At 52.2% G+C, this 22,440-nt stretch overlaps 1 long non-coding RNA gene across 2 annotated transcripts; it reads left to right on the forward strand.

Moving 5' to 3' along the window:
- The first annotated feature begins 2,015 nt into the window (after positions 1 to 2,015).
- On the forward strand, positions 2,016 to 18,266 carry LOC131519425 (uncharacterized). Of its 2 annotated transcripts, none has more exons than XR_009265625.1 (3): positions 2,016 to 2,162; positions 3,457 to 3,566; positions 17,631 to 18,266. It is a non-coding gene; the product is annotated as an uncharacterized LOC131519425 (long non-coding RNA). The 2 variants fall into 2 exon arrangements; XR_009265624.1 differs by lacking the exon at positions 17,631 to 18,266 and adding an exon at positions 6,288 to 7,269.
- Positions 18,267 to 22,440: the final 4,174 nt, after the last annotated feature.

Below are 22,440 nucleotides of genomic sequence, written 5' to 3' on the forward strand. Positions count from 1 at the left end.
AGCGGCCAGGTGACATGCCCCATGGCAACCAGAAGGCTGTCTACCTACAACGCCCACCTCTGACGGAGTCTCTACTTCCCTTGGTCAAAAAGTCTCCAACCTTGGGGCACCTGGGGGGCTCAGTCGGTTGAGCGTCTGACTTCAGCTCAGGTCATGATCTCACACTCCGTGAGTTCGAGCCCCACGTCGGGCTCTGTGCCAACAGCTCAGAGCCTGGAGCCTGCTTCGGATTCTGTGATTCCCCCTCTGTCTGCCCCTCCCCTGCTCATGCTGTCTCTGTCTCAAAAGTAAATTAAAAAAAAAAATTTTTTTTAAAGTCTCTAATCTTAACAACAGAGGCTCCATTTGGAGTACAAGAGTTCATTTTCAAATGCCACTGTAGGGAGCGAGGTGCCTGTGGGTTCTGAGTGGTCTTGGGGCAGGGAGGACGTGGACCCCGGGGGCTGCAGGACTTGAGAGGGGGGCCCAGAAGAAAATGCCCATCAGCGGGTACCACGGACATTCAGATGCCTGAGCCTCCTTGGGAACTATGGGAAAGAGTCGTTGGGTGTCAGAGAAAATTGTTGAACAATTGGGGACACTCCTCACACACTGAACCTCCACCGTACTCTCCCATCCGTGAGGAGTCCCGCCTGGCTCCCACTTGTTCTGAGTCCATAACCCACCATTTGTGTTAGCTCACACAGTCTTGGGAGGTTTGGGATGAGTGACTAGGGCCCACAATGCAAGGTAACCAGAGAACCTTTGCCAAGGACTAGACCTTCCCAATATGGCAGCCACCAGCCAGGTGTGGCAAGTTAAACTTGAATTGAAATTAAAAATTCAGCTCCTTGGTCACACTAGCCACATTGCAAGTGCCTGACAGCCAGCACCAGACAGCAGTCGGCACATATAAGACCATCTTCATCAGCACAGAAAGTTCTATCAGATAGCACTCCTCCAAATCCATAAAATTACACAAAACCGTGTGTGAAATGGTGCCCAGCTAGAGCGACTGGGGGTAACTGCCAAAATTAGGAGATATGGAAGCAGAGTAATGGTTGTTTCAACTTTTCTTTTCCTTTTTCTTCTTTTCCCAGCTCTTCTCCCCTCAGAATATAATTTGATTCTACACGTTTATTTCTGTAAGATCAGAAAAATAGTGGAACATAAAGGAATCTTTGAAGGGTCTACCACAGGTCAGGGGCTGGTGCTGATTGTCATTTGCAGTAGCTCTGTGGGTGTGTGTTTAACGTTTATTCATTTTTGAGAAAGAGAGAGAGACAGAGTGTGAGCCGGGAAGGGGCAGAGAGAGAGGGAGACATAGGATCCGAAGCAGGCGTGAGGCTCCAAGCTGTCAGCACAGAGCTGGACGGGAGGCCTGAACCCACGAACCGTGAGATCATGACCTGAGCTGAAGTCAGACACTCAACCGACGGAGCCACCCGGACGCCCCATGGTAGCTGTGTTCTATGAAGCTGCCCTGAAAACTGAATTAGTGAATGCTATACCACTACCCCTGGGGCAGCACAGGGTTGGGTTCCTGAGAACCTCAGGTCACAACATTTTGGTCAGGATATCAATAGGTGACCATCCTTTACGTGTGTTTCTGTTTAAAGACACTGTGATGATTAACTTCATGTGCCAACTTGACTGGGCCACCAAGAAGGCAGATATGTGGCCCGACATTACTCCGGTTGCGTCTGCCAGAGCGTTTCTGAGTGAGGTTAACATGTGGGCTGGTGGGCTGAGTAAAGTGGCTCATGCTTCCTGGGGTGGGTGGGCCACGCTTCATCAGATGAAGGCCTGCATAGCACGAAAAGGCTGGGAGAGAGGGAAGCCCTCCCCGGCTGCCTGATGAGCTGGGAGGCTGGTGTTTTGCAGGCTTCAAACGCGAACCGGAATACCGGCTCATCCTGGGTGCCTGTGCTCTCACAGCGGAACACGCCACGGGTGCGCCTGTGCCTCAACCCGCTGCCCAGAGATCCTGGGGCTTCTCGGCCTCCACCCGGCGGCGAGCGGATGTCTCTGCTGACACGTGCAGGCTGCGCGCGCTGCTTCTCCGCCACCCGGCCGCTCCTGACACGCCGCGCCTGCGCGAGGCTCGCCGACGCTTTTCTCGTGGACGCTCGGCCGGCTCCGCGGGCTTGGAGACCCCTCGGGGACGCGAGGCCCGGGGCCAAGTGAGTGTCCGAGTCCCAGAGAAAATCGCACCCTCGTGCATGTGAACCCCGCGTCCTTCCCTCCGCCGACCGACGCCGACACTCTCGTCTGCCCTTTTTAATGTTGATTTATTTTGGGATTGACACAGAGCATTGGGGGAGAAGGGGAGGAGGAGGCGCAGAGAGGCGGGGAGAGGATCCCAAGCAGGCTCCACTCCCAGCGCAGAGCCCGATGCCGGGGCTCGACCCCCCCGAACCCCAAAATCGGGGCCTGAGCCGAGATCAAGAGTCCACGCTCACGGACCGTGCCCCCCGGCAGCCCGTCCGCTCTTTCCCTGCCCGGCTGGGGAACTTCACTCTGGGTCACCCGTCTGCCGAGTGGCCCCGCTTCCGGAAAAGTCCCGCCAACGGGGGCACCCCGCACACACCCCGCGCCTCACCCGCCACGTGCGCCGGCGCCACCATGCCCACCTGCGCCCGCCGTCCTCCCCGCGCCCCGGGACTGGCGTCCGTCTGCCCACACGTGCCCCCCGCCGCGCGCGCGGCCCCTCCTCACGGCCTGTCCTACTCACCCCTCTCCGCACACCGCGCGGGTCCCACGCACGGCAACGTGCTCCCGCTTGGCAAAACTGCTCAGCCCGCCTCCCCCACGCCAGCCCTCGGGACGCCTGCCTCCTCTGGTCTCAAGTTCGCCCCCGCAGCCCCGCCCCCTCACGCCCTCACGCACAGCCTCCCACGCCCGCCTCCTCACGCCGATACCGTACCCGTCACGCCCTCCGCCTCGCGCCCACTGCAAAGGCCCGCCGTGGTGGGGACCTGAGGGACTCCACGAGGCTGTCCTCAAACAGGGCCCCCAGGTGGGAGAGGGAAGCCGCGTGAGAGGCTTCTGGCTGAGGCAGCTCCTGGGTCAGCCGGGGTCACGACCTCTCGGTGACCTCCACCACCTCCCACCCCCACCCCCCCAGCCGCAGGTCCCCCTCGCTCACCCCTTACCCCAGAGCTGCTCCTGCCGCGAGCAGGTGAGCGTCACAAGGCCAACACAAGCTCTAGCAACTTGGACGCGGAGTGGCAGTGTTGTGCCAAAGGAGTAAAGCTCTAAATGTGGAATTTCAGCTCGGCAGAAAAGGCGAGAGGACGCGTTTCCCGATGCACCGGGAAGGGAAGGGTCCTTGCGTCAGAAGCCCCCACCGGGGACAGTCCGCTCGCCGAGGACGGTCCCCTGTGTATCGCACACCAGCGCCTCAAGACATCCGGGCGGGAGGACATCCAAACCCGCTACCTGCCGAACCTTTTTGTTTTTCTCCTGCGAACGCAGAGACTTTGGGCCAAAACCTTCCCGTAGATGGGAGCAGCTTACACGCGGCGAGAAGAGTACAAAGACGGCAAGGATTAAAAGCAGACCTGGGGAGCATGACACCGAGTGAAGTAAGTCAGAAACGGGAACGCCTTAGGACTGCATTACATGTGGCATCTAAGAGAACGGTGGCTGGGGGTGAGGGCGGATGGGTGACACAGGTAAGGGAGTTAGGGTACAGATTTGCAGGGATAAAACAGGTAAGTCAGGGGGGTAGAGAGTAAGCATGGGACACAGTCAATACTGTCACAGTAACTGTGCAGTGACAGATGGGAACCACGCTTGTGAATATTTCATAATGTGTATAATTATGAAACCGCCATGCTGCACGCCTGAAACTAACATATTATGTTACTGTCCTTCATCTAAAAATGTTTTAAAAAGAAATTTTATAAGCAAAATAAGGTTGGGGCGCCTGGGTGACTCAGTGGGTTAAGCATCTGACTGGCTCAGGTCATGATCTCACAGTTTGTGGGTCCGAGCCCCACGTCGGGTTCTGTGCTGACAGCTCGGAGCCTGGAGCTGCTTCGGATTCTGTGTGTGTCTCTCTCTCTCTCTGTCTCTCTGCCCCTCCCCTGCTTATGCTCTGTCTCAAAAATAAACATTAAAAAATAAATTAAAAAAAAAATAAGGTTGATTCAAATGGCTGTAAATCTACCTATGAAGTGAAAAAAAAAAAACAGTTGCCTTTGGGTGATTTTTACTTTCTTTTTAGCATTTTTACATTTATTCTAATCAGCTTAGAGAAAACTAAACTTTTGAAATTTAATGATTACAAGGTGGATTTTATATAAGCAACGAAAGTTTTTTTTTTTTTAATGTTTTTTTTCAACGTTTTTTATTTACTTTTGGGACAGAGAGAGACAGAGCATGAACGGGGGAGGGGCAGAGAGAGAGGGAGACACACAGAATTGGAAACAGGCTCCAGGCTCCGAGCCATCAGCCCAGAGCCTGACGCGGGGCTCGAACTCACAGACCGCGAGATCGTGACCTGGCTGAAGTCGGATGCTTAACCGACTGTGCCACCCAGGCGCCCCAAGCAACGAAAGTTTTAATGGCAGTTTCAAAGCATATAGAAACAGTAACGTAACCGCTAACTTAAAAAAAGGCCATCACAATGAAACTGCTGATTTTACTTTTTTTTTTTTTGCTTGGGTCCAAACCTGCATTGTTTTCTTATTACGTTGGTAATTTGATTTGAATAAATACCCATTTCTGTAGAGGTGAGTCAATTATGTGTCTGAGAAGATCTAACAGGAACTTTCAGAATGCCATCAGCTCCAGATGACAGACCCTGTCTACATTTGATCTTGGATAGAATTGCCAGGTGGGGGGTGGGGGTTCTTAGAACTTCCCCAGCCCCTGCCATCCGTTCGTACCTCCCCCCCACCCCCCAGAATGGCTTGCAGTGCATAGAGGGAACAGGGCCTGGCCCTTTCTGTGTTTGTTCAGCTGACATCAGACACAGTTGTTGCTTTTCTTAATTTTTTTTTAATCTTTATTTTTGAAAGAGAGAGACACAGAGCGTGAGCAGGGAAGGAACAGAGAGAGAGGGAGACAGAATCCAAAGCAAGCTCCAGGCTCTGAGCTGTCAGCACAGAGCCCAACGCGGGGCTCGAACCCACAAACCATGAGATCATGATCTGAGCCAAAGTCGGAGGCTCAGCCGACTGAGCCACCCAGGTGCCCCACAGACACAGTTTATTAAGCCCTAAATCTATTCTATTTGAATTCACTTTACTTCATCTTTTGTTACCTGTTTTGGAGGGTTGTTTTTAATGAGCCCCATGCTGGGTGTCCTCTCCCCTCCATCTGGGCCCCTGGAGAAGCTGCTGGCCATACCCTCCACCACCTGGTTCTCCTGTTGCTGTTGGTTCTTGCCCATGAGAGACATTCACAGAAAATTAGAACATTCCAGAATTTATTAAGACCACAGTTTCTGGCAGTCCACAACTGCTCCCCCCACCCCGTGGCCCTCAGGTCCTCAGTGCCACCAGCCCTGCGGGTGCCTTCCCATCACTCCTCAGGCCCCTGGGCACTGCCCACCTCTGTCTAGAAAATTATTTTCCTAAAATCTCTCACCTGTCCCTTTTGAACGTGCTGTTTCCTGCCAGGACCCTGTCGTCTAAATGTGCACCGTCCATTAGAACAGCAATACCTGGGGCGCCTGGGTGGCTCAGTCGGTTAAGCGCCCGACTTAGGCCCAGGTCATGATCTTGCGGTCTGTGAGTTTGAGCCCCGTGTCGGGCCCTGTGCTGACAGCTCAGAGCCTGGAGCCTGCTTCGGATTCTGTGTCTCCCTCTTTCTCTCTCCTCCCCTGCTCATGCTCTCTCTCTCTCTTCTCAAAAATAAATAAATGTTTAAAAAAAATTTGTTTTTAATTTAGAACAGCAATACCTGAGTTATTTATAAGATAAATGTGCATATGTCGGGACAGCATGCAAATCCTTCTCCTGCTGAGACCACTGCTCCTTCTCAATCAGTATTAACGGAAGTGCCCCTCTGAGGGTTTCCTGTCCAAGTGACCCCGAAAGCTTTCTACGTATGTGAAAATAAGAAAGAACGGGAGAGCACACAGACAACCTGGGGTGCAGGGAAGAGGTGGAGAAGTACACAGTCTGCCCACATCCTCCAGGTGACCTTCCCAACATCCGAGAGCCTTGGGTGTCCCCAGCCTCCGCCTTTCACATCGGATACGGCCCCAGCAAGGAGCAGCCCCGCGGCCTGGCCAGCATCCCAGGCCACACCATCTCCCCCAGTATTAATAAGGTGGCACCGTTCTCTTTTCTCAGGTACTGGTCACAAAGCACCCATTCATCATTTTCTGCAAAACTCATCTTTTGGAGCCTCATCAGTACAGAACCTGGATCTTTGGAGGGAAGGAACCAGGTTCCCGGACGGTGCCAGGGGGGCAGGAGCAGAAACCAGATGGGCCGTGTAAGGTGTGAACGCGGCACTTCTGGCCACGCCGAGGAAGAGCCTGCGGGCCATGGGAGTGCTGCTTTGAAGGATTTAGCACTCGGGGAGCCCTCACACAAGATGAGGTGCACGTGAAAGGCTGCCCCGCAGGTGTGGCCTGGGCTGTCAGTGTGTTTGGAAGTGACTCAGGACACAAGGCCTCTTACAACACACTAATGGGAAAGGAGATGCTTCTGAGCCAGATCAGAATACAGCTGACCTCCTTCTGAGAGAAGAGTGGAAGATTTCAAGTCAATTATCTTCTTTTCTGTAAAGTCTGTTTGTGCCTGGGATGTAAGACAAAACGATTTGTCCCTTTCAAAATAGAGCAATTTGTGTCTTTCTGAACATCCAATGTTCTGGTGACGATTGTGTGGCTTAATGCTTCAAGATGCTGTTTGTTCTACGTCTCAGTTCTAAAGACTGACCATTGTAAATCTCGGCATTAACTCTGGTTCCTCTTTACCTGAGAATTTGAGGGAAATGGATTCCAGAAGACAGACTTTCAACAATAACTAATTCATATATCCTTCCCTTCTCAGATTAAGGAAGTCGTTCACCGTGGAAGTCTCTGTCCGACTGATTACTGCACTTCACCAAACCTAAGCTATTACAGTAGAGATATCCCAATTTCAAAGACATTAAAATGTAAGAAAGGTCATGCTAGAATCGATGAGCTACAACCATGACAATGTCAACATTTATTGAGAGCTTATCGCATGCTGTGATGCCAAGTACCTTGCAGGTCTCCTCTGATTTCCCCCCTAGCACAGCCCTGTAAGTTAGATCTTATTACCCTCCCAGTTGCACACATGTGGGAAGCTGAGCTCAGAGGTGAAGGTGGTTAGAGCCAGGAGAGATCCAGGCAGCTGGCCTCCAGGTGCACCTGTCCATTAGCCCCGCTGCCAACTGAAGGGCTGTCGCTCTCTAGGGGCAGTGTTCATGCTCAAATTCCAGCATCTAGTTAAGCTTGAACAAAGTCCAATTGTCTGCTAAATGAAACAAATACCATTTTATTTTTGGGACAGAGAGAGACAGAGCATGAACGGGGGAGGGGCAGAGAGAGAGGGAGACACAGAATCGGAAACAGGCTCCAGGCTCCGAGCCATCAGCCCAGAGCCCGACGCGGGGCTCGAACTCACGGACCGTGAGATCGTGACCTGGCTGAAGTCGGACGCTTAACCGACTGCGCCACCCAGGCGCCCCACAAATACCATTTTAAAGACAAATAGCCTTTAACGATAACAGTACTTGCCAAGAGTTGAGTAAATACACTATAATATTAAGACCTCATTGCCCAGGAGAGATGCCGCCCATGGGTTCTATAATCTGAACCATTTTCTGGAAAATTGCACAACCAGAGACCACAGATTGTCCGTAGACCAGGGGCAGAGAGCGGTTCCCACTCTGCCCCCCACCACACCCCACCCCAACGAACAGGAGACCAACCAACCAAGGAGACATGCTCACTGATTGCGTCCCCATACCACACGAGAGGTGCCAGGACCTCTGCATTCTCTGTGCACGTGGACAAAGGCCCCCTTCCTGGACCTGCACAGACCATTTCCCAAACTCATCTTCCCAGTGAGGGATTCGGAGGCAGCTGCCTATGGGCACAGACATAGCCTGTGCCAAGTCCTGGAAGGTGGAATTCGACATTTAGGCCCTTGGGTTATCATGGAAGCTTAAGTCAAGGTAAGAGGAGAAGCCCACATGTTTTGTTTGGTTTGTGTCTGATATTGAGACAAGACATCAACTCTAAAGGATATTCAGAACCAGGATGTAGGAAACAGATATTTTCTGTGTTGGAAATACACACTATTTCTAGAATGATTGCAGTCCTACAACGAAATCCTTTCTCCTAGGGATCAGGAATTTCAATGTCACAATTACATCCTAAAACATCATTTTAACCTTTCAAAAAGAAAAGACATGACACACACACAAAGAAATGATATTTTGAGAATATCAAAATACCTCCATTACCTCCCTAAGAATGCTAGCATAATTTTTTTTTCACTTTTTAAGATAAAACATCCCAGATACAAAAGTAAAGCTGAGGTATAATTTATAATTGTGTGTTTTCCGGCTTGTGTTCCAGTAACCTGTAATTTTTCAGAAACAGTTGAAGGAAGATTCAGCCATTAGATTTATGAAATGTGTGCCTGGGGTGAAATACAAAATAAGGTGAGATTCGCAAACCTTACGGGCTAGCGGGTGCAGGAAGCAACCTTCTGTAAATAAACTCTTAATTTCAGCCGCTCAGGGCCCAAGGAAGTGGTCAAAGTCATGGCGGGCTTTGAACTGGATCTCTGCACTTTGGAGATTCGATTTGCACACAGCAGTAGAAAAGCATTTAACCTGACCCCCAGTTTCAGGAGAGTCCGTCAAGTGGTGCAGGTTAAAACAGAAATAAACACAGAAACACAGTGAGCCAATTTTTGGCAGATAATTATCTGCATAACATCCTTTGCAGTTGTTGACATGTGCTTTTATTTTAAAAACTGCCTATTTTGTACCCAATTTTTGTATCGAAATTTTTTCTAATAATCAAAAAGTCTGTAGTTTCAATCTATGTTCTGATTCCCTAAAAAGTAAAAAATATGCATTCAAACATCTCTGTTACGTTGTTAATGTACTTCCCTGTCTTGAAGAAAACCTAGCCAAGCCAAGGTAACCACAGATCACTTGGTAATCAGGGTGAAGATTGAAATGACTTTAATGGGAGGATAGAGGTTCTGTAAAACGAAATAATGAAGAGTCTTTGACCTCACTGACATTCGTCTTAGCATAAATTCCTGCTCTTTGCCCTTTGGGTTACAAAGGGTCTGGTTCACCTTGTGTCTGCCATATGAGTAAGGCCAGAAGAGTCACAATGGAATATTTCAGTGTTTTCCTGTGTGGATTTTTACCCCTTTTTCTTTATTTCCCCCTCCTTCACCTTGATAGTCCATGTTACAGTTAAACCATTAGAGGACACTAAGCCAGTCATGACCCATCTGCCAGAAGCCTCAGGAGCAGGGCCCTGGCCAGCCCTTACCGCCTGGGGCACCTGCCACAGTGCACCTGCTGGGCTCACAGGTGGGTCTGTCTCCCTGACTCCACAGGACCCAGACAGTGCGGGCTCCTGCGGGACCAGCGGAACAGGCCCCCGGCTGGAGCTCACGCCTGCCCATCCTGTGGCCACCATGATGCACAGCGGTAGGTTCTGGAGGAGTGCTTCACCTGGATCACCCTGCACCTGCTCCCCAGACCCCGCTTGGTCCTGGTGTCCACCCCACCACCCACCAGAGGCCCCGAGCCCCTGGCGTCCCACCCTTGCCTGCCCATCCTCCCTCCCCAAGTCTTCAGAAAGAAAAGAGCAACTCCTCTTGCAAGGAGGTGGCCACCCATTGCGGGTAGGGAGGACACGAGGGCGCACAGAGTCTGCCTGTGGGGGGTTGGTGGAGAGGGGAGGGTGCCGTTCTGTCCTCCTGTCTGCCTCAGGACACTCGGTAGACTTGCCTCCCATACAACACCCAGTCTTGGGTTCCAGCCTGAAGGCTGCTTGGGTGGCAGGGCCCCCGCTCCTAAATGCCTGCCATGCTCTGCGCCAGACAGAGGGCCGCTTGTGACCAGTAGTGCCTCGCCTGTAACCCCCTAGGCCATGACACGGCCCCACTGCTGAGTGGCATGCAGGAGAAAAGGCAGTTGGCCGTCTAAAGTAGGGGACGGTAAGTGCAGCTTGCTTTTATCTTTTTTTCACTAACTAGAGAGGAAAACCAGGCACAAGACCAGAGTCCCAAGCACCCACCTTCTTCTTTCCAATCACCTGTCCCCCACCTGGGCTGGTGCTCCCGGGATCGCCCAGTGCCACCCACCCAACAGAACCCTGTGTTCCTCCCTCTCTTTGCCCTACACATCGCAGGTGCCAAGAGGCAAAGCCACTGCACTTTAAAACAGGAAGTATTAAAAGGAGAACTTTTCATCGAGACCACCAAATAGCTACAGAAAATTACAATTTTCTGGTTGGAAGTGTGCTGTGATACCTGTCCATGGTTTCCACAGCGAACGAAGTCTATTTCCCCATCGTTTCCTCCACAGTGAAAACTCTCCAGAACTTTGTTTACCATTTCCTTTACAGGAAGTTGAAAAGCTAATTCTCTGACAATTAGCAATCTTTTCTTTCACGTTGATTCAACCTTAGCATAAGAATAAAGCCTCCAGCAATGCAGCTCTGTCAGCAGGAAAAGGAAGAACTTGTCGGGGGGCTTTTCTGACAAAGTACATAATGAAAGCCAACAGAATCCTGGCTTCTATTTTTCACCTGAAAATGAATATGAAATAGATTTTAAAATCGGAATTTGAGGTGCTCGCGATATTGAAAGCACAGACTAACTGCAGCAGAGTAAAATATATACAATTAGAATCCTAGTTCTGAAAGACTTCAGTGGAAGTAACATTCGTTGGCATTGAAAACACACAGAGGTGTGTTAAGTAAAGCATAAAAACATACACCGGTGTAAACTAATTGGATAATGACATATAATACCACAACTGTCAGCTTCCACTGTGCCTTAAAAGTTCTTTTGTGAAGCACGCAATTTCATTGTTAAAATTCCAAAACAACACACAGAAATACCTGCTGGCCAGCATCGGCCCCGCACACACCCCTGCCACATCTGGGTGCAGGTAAACACTGCTGCTACCCCCTCACCCCTGCTTTCTCAGGTCCACGGTGGGGGGAGGGGGGGGGGCGAGCCGTCAACGGATTCAGCGTCTCTGAAACTGTCCAAGTTCGCTGGTTTAAAATTGCACACTCTGGTCTTCATCTCAGGTTCATTCTCCAATTCTGAACCAAGGACAGGGTTTGCAAAGCCCTGAGCGTAAGCCAGGAGAGCACATTATTCCATGGGACCTTTACAAAAAAGGTACCCCTGAGTGAGACTACCAGTGACGATGAAAGGACCGAGTCCGCCAAACAATCAAAATCCAGCAGGAATGACATTCTTCCGACCGGTGCTAACACTGCCCACGCCATCCTCTACATTTCTCAGCAGGCAAAAGGGTTTTCCTTTCTCCACCGCCCCCCCTTCTTGCTTCCTTTCTTTCTTTCCTTCCTTCCTTGCTTCCTTCCTTTCTTTTCCATTGAATGATGTTCAGAGCCAAGAAAATGGAACTTCAAAGGCAACCAAAACTGATTCCCAAACAGCTAGAGCATTCTATCAGAAAGAACCTTCTTTCTATGTTTGCAATCTCAATAATCTAGACAGATTAGAGCTTCATTCTTTCAACTCTGTGTTTGATGCAACAGAAAGTGACCTTTATCTCAGTGGCCCTGGCCCCTCGATCTGGGTCCAGGAACACCACGGCTATTTTCACAATCCAACATGAAGGTAGAGCTGCCACACATTTTTGTGATTGCCAAAACATAACTTTTTACCAACTTGAGAGAGAGAACAGAAGTCACTGTTGCCCAAGTAGCAACAGTCGGTGAAACATCGTTAGTGGCAGTTCCAGCCCCATCTGACTCCCAACGGCATCACTCCTGCACAGGCAGCTTCCAAGCTCAGGTCAGCACACACACATCTCAGCAGGACAGACAGTCTTTCCACCTATGGGTCACACAGTACCCTGCACCCAGGTGCCACCAGGTCCTAGAGGACGGCCGGGTGGCCGCACACACACACCCCCTCAAAAGGGTCCTGCACCGGCTCGAGGGCAGAACCGCCTGTGGGCTCCACCTGTGATCCGGTTGGAAGTCACCACAATTCAGACGACCAGACGCTCTCCCCCTGCGGACCTCCGACCACTTAGCAGAAAAAGCACAGCAGGCTGTGCCCCCACCACCTCACCCCTCTCCCCATCGACCAAGGACGCCCCCTCCTCCTGCAGGGGACACCCAGCAGCCTACCTCCTGTGCCCTGCGTGCAGCTGCCTGTCGGGTCCAGGGCTCCGGGACACTCCTGTCCTCGTGGGCGCCGAGAGCCTGCTCCTGTGAATGACAACGTCCTGTGGCAGCCGGCTGGGGCTCCGGCAGCCGCGGCGGCCGTGGCAGTGATGAGCACAGCTTGAGACCATCCGCAATTAACCAAATATCGTAGGGCAGCGACAAATCAACAACGAAAACCAGAGCACAGATCCAGGCAAAGTCCCATTTCAGAGGGATGCTGAAAGCCAAAGTCACCGAACGCCACGTTTCTTCTTCAAGATCATTCCAGCCAGCCCCTTCAGCTATTTTTACTGTACCATAATGCACTAGGTCTGGCTTTTACCCTATTGAAAGAACATGAATATATTATTACCCACACAAAAGAGCGGGTTATTGTTTATGAATTACCAGCCTTCCCAGCAACAAAGGCTATTTTCATAAGAAAACTCAATTTCATTTTAGCTCCAATTTGATTACCAGCTGAAGAAAAGAAGCCCTGCCCTAACCCTCAAAGGATTTTTATTCATACCATTGAATGGGCTTTATTGCTTCCTTTTCAAAACTGACGTAGAAAGCTTTTAGAGTAAAACATTGACAAAAAATTATTGCGCTGCTATTTTGTGCAATAACAGAGCTGAAGAGGGCAATGATTTCTCCGCCATCCTTCACTGTACTTCAGAATAGCGAGGGCTGGAATTAATGACAGACCGGAGGGAGGGCGCAAGCTAGGGTCTCACAATGCACGTCAAATCTAAATGATCACTATACATTGAAAAGCCCCCAAAAAAGCCCACAGCTGATTGATTCGCGGCTTTCACAAGAAAGACAGGCTTGAAGAGCTTACTGCTCTACAATTTACTCGGAATTATCATAAAAATGAATGTAGAGGCTGAATGTCACCCGGGCAAGCTCCAAAACACACACCCAGGGACAAAGTTCACGCGGGAGCCGACACCTCTCGCGGCCACATCTGAGGGCTATAGGGTGCCCGTGGTCGGGCTTGGCTCGCCGTTGTCACGCGGGCCAGGCTTGACACGGGCTCCACAGAGGAGAATCTTCCCCCACGCTGGAATATCCTTCCGTTGGAAGTGGGAAAATCCACAGCTGCAAACAATGGCTCGGTGTCCCGGATGCTGGCCCAGCTAGCCTTGCACCTGCACCGGCTGTCCTGGACCCGCCCTGAGGCTGCGTGCCTGTGGCTTGTTCGTTGTCATTTGCCCAAGGGAGCCATAAGTTTGCAACGACTGGATTGCTCACAAAACCAGCTTGGGGGTAAATGTTTAAATGATACAGGTGGCCATCGCTAAAATGGCTTTCCCCTCATGCATGGTACTTCTCTTGTCATTAATATTTGAGCAAGAATGGGTAAGCTAGCAGGGTTGCCAAAGAAACCCGCACTTGATATTATGCAAATAGGGTCTACGGTGTAATAACTTGGCTTTCCAGGTGCCCCCGCCAATGGCCTGCTCACGTAGATGCCTCAGGCAAGATGGGACCAACCAAGACTTCCGGGAGGATGCCCTTAAAAATCTCCTTATTAGTGGGGCAATGCCTCTCCTATCTTACCAAATGGCACCACTGGGATTTATAAGTGAAGAATGAGTCATCTTCAACATTTCAGTAGGAAAGCAGTATTTATACTTGAAAACAAACAGACCAAAGATCGGTGAAGCTACTTTGGTTGGCCATTACACTTCGTAAAGGGGGTCAAATTCAAATGTCAAATGCTGGTGTTTCCTGGCATTTCTGTCAGTCAGGCAATTAGAGTGTCACTGTTTAGTAGGAAACAAGAAGATGTCCGGTCGTAATAGGTCATTTCCAATGATGTGACCCCTCTTTGCTCCGGAGCAGACCCACCGTCCTGTAACCACCAACACCACATGTTGACAATGTCAAAGCTGATATTTAAAAAGCCAAACTCCCCCCAAGCATTCACATGCTTACAGTTAAGCATTGGGTAGATAACAATAAGCCAACTAAAGCACGTCTCTTACTTCTGAGGGCTTCTCAGCATTCTGGAAACTGCCTGTTCAATTCATAAAATACAGACCATTCCACATTTGAATATCCTTCAAATACTTATGGCAGTGATGTTTTATAAAGTCACCGTGAACACTGAATTAGCAAACACCAAGCCATTGTTCTCAGGGGAAACGCAGGGGTAGGTGCCTACAAGCCTCTGGTTATGATATTTTCAACCAACCGATCAATCGGTAGTTTTGTTTTATGTGTGTTTCCGTCTAAAGATGCTTTAATGTATATTGTTTTGTTAACATTGAACTCATGGCCAACAGCACATAACTTAGAGCTGAACGAGGCTTCTCTGACCCGCACATTTTCTCCATGAGGCTCATCACCACTTTGTACTTAGGAGCACCAGGCAGTGCTTCAGCACTATGCGTGGGGCCCGCTTAAAACAGCAAAACCACACCAAAAAAGCGCAAAAAGCTGAAAACGTGGCACTAAGCCCATAAAAAGGATGTGTTTTTAAAGCACAAGGACCGGGGCGCCTGGGTGGTTCAGTCGGTTGAGCGTCTGACGTCAGCTCAGGTCATGATCTCACAATTCGTGAGTTCCAGCCCTGCGTCGGGCTCTGCGCTGACAGCTCAGAGCCTGGAGCCTGCTTCGGATTCTGTGTCTCCTTCTCTCTCTGACCCTCCCCAGCTCGTGCACTTTGTCTCTCGAACATAAATAAAAATTAAAAAAAAAAAAAAAAGCAGAAGGACAAAAACAAGAAGTAGGGGTACCGTATTGTTCTACCTTAGCCAGGAATGGGCACAGCGCTCGACTCAAATTTTTTGATGCACTGTGAAAAACTTGGGGTTACAAATAAATTTTAGTAAGCAGGAGAATTCACAGATACGGGAGCTGGGAACAATGAGAATCAACCTCTTTTTCGGACTTATGGCACCCGCAGTTGTGCCCAGAACGCCCTTATGGACAGGGCCTCCCGTAAAGCACACATTGAAGCCCTAACCAGCAGCATGACTCTTCATGGAGACACAGACTTCCAGGGGCAACGGAGGTCAAAAGAAGTCCTAAGGGTGGGGTCCTCATCTCACAGGATTAGCAGCCTTCCACAAAGAAGAGCACCTCTCTCCGCACCAAGGAAAGGCTGTGCGCAGGCCACAAGTAGGGCTCTCACTAGACACCAGCCTTGCTGGCGCCTTGGTCTCGGACTTCCAGCCTCCAGAACCATGAGCATTAAAGTCTGTTACGTCAGCTGCCCCGCCTGTGGTATTATGGCGGCCCACGCTTAGGCAGAAGCAAAGAGTGGAACGGAGACATGGCTCCATCAACCAGTAAACACGAGTGAACACCTACTGCCTATCACCTGGCATCTGTGAGGCACAGGGCAGGAGCTGACGGGAAGGTGGCAGAAAGAGCCCACGCGTGGCTTAATCCGTGGGGAACACGAGCCTGCGTCCCAGGGAAAACTGACCCGCGAGGCTGGTGGAGGAGGCAGCACCGAGTCAGGAGGGACAGCAGTTCCTAGGTGGCAGGTAGGCCTGGCGAAGCAGGGGGCAGGGACACCAGGCTGCAGGTGTCACTGGGCACCCGCCAAACAGAGGGGCAAGTGTTCCAAACATGGGCCTTGCTCACGTCACAATCACCTGGGGAGTTTATGAGAAGCAGAAGTCTCTGGGTCCGCCTGGTTGTAAGGCCCTAGAAGCCTGCTTTCTAACACATCCCCCCCGCAGCCCCGAATCCTCCTCAAGCTAGAAAAGCACTGCTATCAGTTGAGCGGGTAAGAGCTACCCGACTTAGAGAAGTTGACCAGGATTGAACGAAACCACCACACCCAACAGGTAAGCTGTGGGGGCTTGAAACCAGCCTCCCCCCAGAGAGCAGCCACTCGTCCCTCACCTGGCGGTGGCGACCGCCCCCCAGTGGTGGCCGACCTGCAGCCAGGTGGCGTCTCAGCTACCTCAGTGTGTGTGGTGCGGGCTTACAAAGCAAGGGCCTGCTTGGCCTTTAAGACATCTTAACTTGAGGGGACGCAGCAATGCACAAAATAGGTGAGAAGCGCACCTCTCATCATGACTTTACGTTCACAATAAGTACACAGGGAAAGCCAAAAAGGAAAGGGAGCCTTCCTGCAAGCCATTGTGGTGTCTACAGAGCCAGAAAGTTCTGCCCCGCAGGACTTGCGACTTGCCTGTAGGTAGATTGGAGCCTCCTGGTTAAATATGAGCTCCTGGAGGACCGGGAGCCCCACTCACTTGGCTCTGGATTTACAGAGCCTGGCACATAATAGCTGCTCAATAAAACTATTAGCATGAAATGTCTTCAGACAGTACAGACAGACTAGCCATCTAAGAAAGCTAAAACTCTGAATGTGGCACAATTAACAAAATTAGGGAACATGAGCATGAATGCAAATGTTATGAATTTGTTTATGTTAAAAAAAAAAAAAGAAAACAAAGCAATCTTTAATACCACGAGGTTTGGGGGCACCTGGGTGGCTCAGTCGGTTGAGCCTCCGACTTCGGCTCAGGTCATGAGCTCACGGTTGGTGGGTTCAAGCCCCACGTCGGGCTCTGTGCTGACAGCTTGGAGCCTGGAGCCTGCTTCAGATCCTGTGTCTCCCTCTCTCTCTGCCCCTCCCCCACTCATGCTCTGTCTCCCTTTGTCTCAAAAATAAACAAACATTAAAAATAAAAATAAAACCAGGAGGTTTCACTTACATTTTCAGACAATTCAGAACTTCTTTCAGTCCCCCTGAGGTGGTCTCCCCGTCCTGGCCCAGATCCCAGGCGGCTGAGAACTGTCACCTGCCTTTCAGCATCCGGAAGCGAAGGAGCAGAAGCATTGATCAACAAAGAAAACCTTTTATTCCATCAGTAGTTCCTCAACCGTCTGAAATCAGGAACCATATAACCTGGGCTCCTAAAAGTCCGGTCAGGTCATCAGGAGGCTCAGAATGTCTTACACTTTTGTCCTGATGTTTCAGCCCTCCGTGCAAATTGAGCCCCCATGACACATCTCACCGTGTCCTCCGAGCAGCCGGGCTGCCTTGGAGGACGTGATACGAGGCACTCAACAGTCACGAGACATTTGTGAGGCACGTGACTCTGTCCTTAAACTTGTTACTCATCTGCTGTCTGAGCGGCACATCTCAAAATTACACCAGGATAAAATCACTTCCAATTTTTTATTCATTGTCCAGTTTTATCTCTGTCTTTCAAAACTCTGCCTTGACGCTTTGACTCTGTGATTTGATTGAGTACCTGCTTCTTCTCCATTCTCCTCTCTTACCCCCGAGAGAGAGAAGCTGGCCCCTTGCAGCTGACTCACAGGCTCCTGAAATAAGTGCACATCTGGAAGCTGGGGTCCAGACAGGACCACATATGCAGCAGGAAGAAATGAGCCACACTCAACCCAAAGTATAAAGAACCTCCCTTAGAAGATTTCTATTTCAAATCCTTCTTCTGGATTTCGACAAGCTCATCCCGAACGGGCCCAGTGATGTGGTTCCGGTGACGGGAGCTCTGTCTCCCGAGCCTTCAGGCGGTACTTGGGACAACGCACGGCCATCGGACCCAGCACCTGTGTACATCCTGAAGGGAGACCCACGCCGCAAACGTGCCCCGGACCTGCCCTTGTGCTCCCTCCCCCTGGAAAATGCATCCAAACCACCTAGAGGATGGCACTAAGTGACCCCCCCCACCACCACCACCACCACTCACACCACCACCAGCCTCCCCACTGTGAGCTAACACCTGGCTGGACCTGCCTAGGGGTTCGGGGCAGACCTGTTCATATGGGCAGACCCATATGATGAACACACATGGCTTTGGGACGAGAACACAGGCTATTCAGGAGCCCCGGGGGCAGGTGGACCTTTCCCCATATGCTGTCCCCTAGTTTTCAGCTGCCGAATCCCTGTCTTCTCATTCGATCCATTTCTGACACTAACTTCCCAGTTGGCTCAGTCCCACAAGACAGCTAGCCCTTTCCGAGGCTAGTCCCAAGGTCCAGGTCCCTAGACCTCCAGCACTGTGCTCCACTAGGGACAAATTTGGGAGTCCGTTCAGGTTCGGTGACCCACTAGAACAGCTCCTGTAACTCGGGCAAACACTGTTTAGGATTACTGCGTTGTTATAAAGGATACAAATAAATAGCCAGATGAAAACGCACCCTCAGTGGCAAGGTCAGGGGACAGTGGGCATGCGTGCTGTTGCCGGGCAGGCCGCCCTCCCGAACCATCAATGCATCCACCGCCAGGCAGCTCTCAGAACTTCAGGTCCAGGGTTTCTATCTGGAGTTTGACCGACTGGCCTCAATCTCCAACCCCGTCCCCTCCCAGGAGTTCAGGGGAGAAGCTGAAGTCCCAACCCTTCCACAGGCCAGTTGCTTCCAGGGGACAGGAATCAGCTCATAAACTCAAGTGTGGCGAGGGCTCGTAATGAATAACAAACAACCTCCGGGGGAAATTCTAGCGTGTTAGGATTTCTATGCCAGGCCCTGGGGGCAAAGACCAAATGCGTACCCACTATACCCCACTAGGGCAGCATGCCCGGCACCGCCCACCAGTCACAGGGTTGCTTTGCAGCCTCTCTGCGATGTTGGCAAGGCTGGCCTCGCCTGGAACTTTCAGGAGTGTGAGGCTGAGGGCGGGAGGAGCAGAGGTAGCTCAAGCAGACGAGTCAGGGGAGGAGCCGCTTTGCGTTGGGGTTATTTCTCACGGCCTGTCCTCTCCTGTGTGGGGGCCTGCCTCGTCACCACCTCCAGACCCAGTATGGCTGACCCAGGGCCACCTGCCTACGTCCCTCTTCCAGGTCACACCGTGGTCGTCACGATGAGGCCTGGCCTGTATGATAAGTATGGGGCCTGAGACTAGATCCCCTCTAAATGCAAACACTGGCTGGCACGTCCCCCACTTGGTGGTCATTCCCATCACATATTGGCTGGAAAGGACTGAGGCGCCCCGGCTGGGCAGGTGAGTGGGAGCTAAGGCCACGGTGGTAGTGCCCATCACGTGCAGAGGTGAGCCCTAGCAAGTACCGGTCGAGTTTCTCCAGAACCAACAGGACAGAGACAGAGACTTGTCCCAAGGTCTCAGCTCACACCACTATGGAGGCTGAGGTCCGCCCCCGACCCGCCTTCTGCAGGCTGGAGCCCCGGGAGAGCCCGCGGTGCAGGTCTGAGGCCTGGGAGGAAGCAGGGCTGAGGCAGGGGGAGACACATGTCCCGGCTCCACCGTCAGCAGAGGGAAGGTGCGAGCTGCCGTCCTATTGGCGCCAGGCAGACCCCGTATAGCTGCCTCGCTCGCGCAGTCCCAACGCTCCCATCCTGTCAGGATGTCCAGAAACACCCTCCCGGGCGCACTCAGAGCACCGTCACCGGGGATCTTGGCACCCTATGCTGTGGGAGCTGTTCGTGTCTCAGCCCTTGGCTCCCACAGCGACTCTGCGGAGTCGGGGCCACCGTTCCCCCATTTCAGAGAAGGGGGTCTGAGCAAGGAGGGCTTGCGTGGCTACTGAAACGTGGCAGCCGGGAGATTCCTGAGAGAGTCACCCCAAAACCTGCCCGGGTGCAGGCTCTGCCTTAGAAATCCCCAGACTTGGGGCGCCTGGGTGGCGCAGTCGGTTAAGCGTCCGACTTCAGCCAGGTCACGATCTCGCGGTCCGTGAGTTCGAGCCCCGCATCGGGCTCTGGGCTGATGGCTCGGAGCCTGGAGCTTGTTTCCGATCCTGTGTCTCCCTCTCTCTCTGCCCCTCCCCCGTTCACGCTCTGTCTCTCTCTGTCCCAAAAATAAATAAAAAAAAAAAAAAAAAAAAAAACGTTGAAAAAAAAGAAATCCCCAGACTTGGCAGCCAGGTCGCTCCCTCCCCTCCCCTTCCCTCCCCTCCCCCCACCGCACTAACCTCTGATGCCTGGGCAGGCACTCCCCACACTCACACCTGAGGAAGCTGAGAGGGAGACCCGGCTCCCCACTGCCCAGACCTCCCGGTGCGTGATGCTATCACTCCACGCAGATGGGACCACAGTCTAGCTTGGGATAAGCGAACTGTCCTGACAAGGCCTCTTCTGGTAAGCGTGGGAGCCCAGAATCGTGGACCAGGACTGTCACCAAGCCACATGCTCCCTCCAGACGTGGAGGTACCTAAGTCGCCTTTATACATTTATACCTGTTTGAACCGTGCAGACCAGACCCCTAAGTGGAATGCATTATTTCAGGAAAGGGCCTGGAGACCTCACACTCCTTCCAGTAAAGTCCTCCGAGGATTTGTATCCTGCACGGTCTCGAGCCTTCCAGAGTGTGCCTGGATCATCGGTGGAGCTTCACTGGGCCTCCAGAGGGGGGAGCGGGGCAGGTGTGGCAATGTGACCTCACCTTGGGTCCACCTGGCCCTGTGAGTCACACCTGAGTGCAGATTCTGCCTGAATGCGAGTCCACTGTGCCTGCTGGGCCAGTACACCAGGAGCGGCACGGGCATTCGGAAGGAGAAGGGCAAAGGGAAATAAAGGTCCGATATAAGAAAGCGAGAGAACCAGGCCTTCCCTGAAGGCCAGAGAAAGACCGAGGGGCTCCCGGCGGCTGAGGGCCAAGGAGAGCGGCCAAAGTCAGCTGAGCACATAGCATGCTGGTCCTTTAAAGGACGTGTGTGGTACAGAGTCCAGCCAGCAGAGAAGACAGGGCTCCAAAATGAAAACATCTTTCCTCTTATAGAAATCAAAGTATTACCCCCCAAAGTCAAAGCCACCCTCATAAGCCAGACTTGGCACAAGAAACGCCATGAGTTAACTGTTAGCTGGTGCAGAATCGCTAGAACGACGTGTGGACACCAAGTTCATTTTCGTCACGCACGCACACGCACGCACCCACCTGCCCTCACACGCGGTTAGGAAGGAAGTCTCAGAGCTGTTCTGTGTTCTGTGTTCGTGCCCAAATCAAGGCAAGCGAATCAATAGTGCTGAAGGGTTTTCGATGGGAAGGCAGAGCTCTCAGCTAGAGTGCAAGGTCGGGAAGCCCCTTCACAACGTGGACAAAAGAGACGCCGTCAGAGGGAGGAATATTCTAGAGGGAAAACAGGGAAGAAAACAGCAAAGGGCAGTTGGCTCACAGGAAGGCTGCGGCCGGGGACTGTCTGAAGGGGGTGGGCACCATGGACAGCGCCTCCAGGAGTAAGGACAGAAGATGTCTGGCTTCCCCAGAGTCTGGCCTCAAAGCAGCGGTAGAGAGGACGCCACGGAGCCCACCCACAGGTGCGGTTCTGGACAGCTGGGAGAGAACCAAACGGTCGGCCAATGCACCTCACGGTCTCCTCCGTCCACAGAGACATCAAGGCTGAGCCCAGGTCCCAGCCCAGGCCTCCCTCTGTGCCATTCAGCAGGAGCGGAGCATCTACCGGCTGAGCCCAGCACCCCAGTCACGAGTCACTGAACCATCATCCCCATTTCACGGGCGAGGAAACCGAGGACTCCCACACGCAAGCCAGCAGCATGACTCCGACTGGGATGTCCAAACCCCACGCCCAACCCAAGAGACCTCCCGTGAAGCCCTGTCCTGCACCCTCCTGGCCCCACTAGATTTGAGAGGCTTTCTCTAGGGCATGGTGACCATGTCCTTGTCTCCCGAGTAGGAGACTACTAATAATCATACCAGGTTACAGGTATGAGCCAGGATTGGCCCGGGGACAGGACCTGTGTTGACCCCACCCGGCCCAGCTGCCTCAGCCCCAAAAGAAACAGGCATTTCCCTCACTGGCCTCTGTGAAGTGCTGAGCTCGTGTTCCACCGGCCTTGGGAAGCAGGGTGATGGGGCTTGGGAGGCGCCAGAGGCTGAGGGCACAGCCCAGTGGTCCACAATGGCGGGGGCAACGCTCAGAATACTTAACAAGGGCACAGACCAATCGAATCAGGGAGACGTTGGGCCCAATGTGGGGCCTGGGAGCCTGCTCTCTGGTTCTTACTCCTCCAGCTGCCCCAGGAGGTCCTAGGTGGTATGATGGCAGACCAGTGGGGACCCATTACCCACCTCCATGGGAGCATGTCAGCGAACCCCACTCACTGTCCCCAGTAAACCAGGCACACAGAGGGCGGCCTGTCACCCTCAGGTTCTGCTGAAT

This window comes from Neofelis nebulosa, chromosome 1 (genome assembly GCF_028018385.1).
Source record: "Neofelis nebulosa isolate mNeoNeb1 chromosome 1, mNeoNeb1.pri, whole genome shotgun sequence".
Lineage (NCBI taxonomy): Eukaryota > Metazoa > Chordata > Mammalia > Carnivora > Felidae > Neofelis > Neofelis nebulosa.